General features: G+C 40.3%; 1 non-coding gene across 1 annotated transcript; it reads right to left on the bottom strand.

Moving 5' to 3' along the window:
* Nucleotides 1-2,182: 2,182 nt before the first annotated feature.
* LOC112753087 (small nucleolar RNA R71) lies at nt 2,183-2,289 on the bottom strand. The gene has a single exon (XR_003177486.1). It is a non-coding gene; the product is annotated as a small nucleolar RNA R71 (small nucleolar RNA).
* Nucleotides 2,290-2,890: the final 601 nt, after the last annotated feature.

Below are 2,890 nucleotides of genomic sequence, written 5' to 3'. Positions count from 1 at the left end.
AATAACGTGTGCGAAGGACCAAGAGGCAACACTAGTGGTAACGTTTGTGCCACTAACGTTGAAGTTAACGTGGCTCATACTTGGGTGAGCAACGTTATTGAAAAAGGTGATTGTCACTAACGTTCTCGAACCCACACTTTCACTTAACGTTAACACCACTAACGTCCTGAGCTAAAAGTCCCTGCCTACTTCACACTTTCTCTCTGCAAGCAAAGCTAAGCCCAATGAAGAAGATAACTGCTTCAAACTCAGGATCCAAAGGCCCATACCCAAGACTTGAAGAGCCAACTAGAAGATCAGAAGAGTAGTATATATAGGAGTAGCTTTGAATTAGTTAGGAGAGCTGGAAACTCTAGGGAGCCTTTGGGCATAGAACTACTCTCTGTATTTACTTTCTCTAGACTTCTAGTTTTACTTTCAACATGTATTCTCCATCTTTTGTTTCCATTTTCCAGAGCTATGAACAACTAAACCCCTTTCATTGGGTTAGGGAGCTCTGTTGTAATTTGATGGATCAATTTTAGTTTTCATTCTCCTTCTTCTATCTTTTCTCTTGATTTTACTAGAAAGCTTTCGATCTTCATCTATTTGGGTAGTTATCTTGGAAAAGAAGCTATTCATACTTGGATCTCTTCTGAACCTTGAAAGAGGAATGAAGGGATCATGCTAGAAATGCTTTCTCATGCTGGACCAAATTGGGTTTGGATGGATATGTGACTATAATCCTTCCAACACTTGATTTGGGAAATGCATGTGGTATAATCAGTGACCATACTTCATCTCCTCTCAAGAGCAATTGACCAAGGAATTGGCTATTGATCAAGATTTGAGAGATTGAATTACAAGGAATTATAATTCGATCACTTAAGATTGCCAAGGAGATCAATGAATGCATTGATTGAGGAAGAGATGAAAATGAACTTGATCCGGAGAATGCAACATCTCCTGAGCCCAATGAATTCCCCATTTCTGATCTTACCCATTCTCTTTAATTTCTGCAATTTACTTTTATGAGCAATTGTCCCATTCCATTTAAGATTCTGCAATTTACTTTCCGCCATTTACATTCAGCTCTTTATTCCTAGCATTTACTGTTTCCACTATTTACTTTCCTGCCATTTAATTTTCTGTAATTCTCAACTCAAATTCTGGTTCGCTTAACTAGAACATTCCTTTAATTAAAGTTACTTGATTAATCAATCTCTGTGGGATTCGACCTCACTCTATTGTGAGTTTTTACTTGACGACGAATTCGGTACACTTGCCGAAGGAAATTTGTTGCGAGACAAGTTTTCCGCGTATCAAGTTTATGGCGCCGTTGCCGAGAATTAATTTTGAATCAACAATGATCAAATTGGAGGATAACTAGATTGAGCATTTTTAGTTTGTTTGATTTAATTTTCTGTTTTAGTAATTTACTTTCAGTTTAGTTAATTTCTTCCCTTCCCCCTACGTTTTCGTTTTTTTTTTAGTTATTTACAATTCAGTTCACTAACCCACTAACTGTTTGATATATTGCATCACTCACACTAACAGTAATTCTAACAGAAATACTTTCTGCATCTATTTTCCTTGCTTGTGCTTTGTTGGTTGTATGACAGGGAGAAGAAGCGGGGCTTCAACTTCCTTTGATTCTGAACCTGAGAGGACCTTCTTTAGATTAAGGAGGGAAGCAATAGAAAAACGAGTAGTTGTTGCCGAGAAAGAGGAGGAATACTTTGAACCAAACATGGAAGAAAACATGGAAAACCATCATGAAGAAGAGGCTCACAACCATGGCAGAGAAGGTCGAGCAAATCATGCTGGGGAGGAGAGAAGAGTTTTAGGCTCTTACATCAACCCAAACACAGGAAACTGTGGAAGTAGCATTCAAAAGCCAACCATCCATGCCAACAATTTTGAACTAAAACCACAGCTCATCACCCTTGTTCAGAACAACTGTTCGTTTGGAGGAGGTGTCCAAGAAGACCCCAATCAACATCTAACCACCTTCCTGAGGATATGTGACACGGTGAAGTCTAATGGTGTTCATCCTGACGCCTATAGACTGCTCTTATTTCCATTCTCACTCAAGGATAAGGCAGCCAAGTGGCTGGAGTCTTTTCCGAAGGAGAGTTTGACAACTTGGGAAGATGTGGCGAACAAATTTTTAGCCAGATTCTATCCTTCACAAAGAATCAATAGGCTGAGAGCTGAGGTCCAAACTTTCAGGCAACAAGATGGTGAGACTCTATATGAAGCATGGGAGAGGTTTAAGGACCTGACAAGGATGTGTCCACCAGATATGTTCAATGAATGGGTGCAGCTATACATTTTATATGAAGGCCTTTCTTATGAATCAAAGAAAGCAGTAGACCACTCATCCGGGGGATCTCTGAACAAGAAGAAGACCATTGAGGAGGCCATAGACGTCATTGAAACTGTAACAGAAAATGACTATTTTTATGCTTCTGAAAGAGGGAACACAAGAGGAGTGATGGAGCTAAATAATGTAGATGCTCTGCTGGCCCAAAATAAGCTCATTACCAAGTAGCTGGCTGACCTCACCAAGAAGATGTAGAGGAACCAAGTAGCAGCAATCACCACTTCATCAGCAACCCAAAAAGGAGTAAATGAAGAAGCAGAGGGTAGTCAGGAGCAAGCCAACTACATTGGGAATTCACCTAGGCAAAACCATGATCCATACTCCAAGACCTACAACCCTGGTTGGAGGAATCACCCAAACTTTGGGTGGGGGAATCAACAAGATCAAGGCCAAGATCGGAGACATCACAACCCCAACAACAATGCAGCTCACCAACAATTCACACAGAGAACATATCAACACCACCATGACAACACCTCTCCACATCCATATCAAAACCAAAATAACACTCCTCATCCTTCCACC

The sequence above is a fragment of the Arachis hypogaea genome, chromosome 15 (assembly GCF_003086295.3).
Source record: "Arachis hypogaea cultivar Tifrunner chromosome 15, arahy.Tifrunner.gnm2.J5K5, whole genome shotgun sequence".
Lineage (NCBI taxonomy): Eukaryota > Viridiplantae > Streptophyta > Magnoliopsida > Fabales > Fabaceae > Arachis > Arachis hypogaea.
This window is presented reverse-complemented; position numbering and strand designations above follow the sequence as displayed.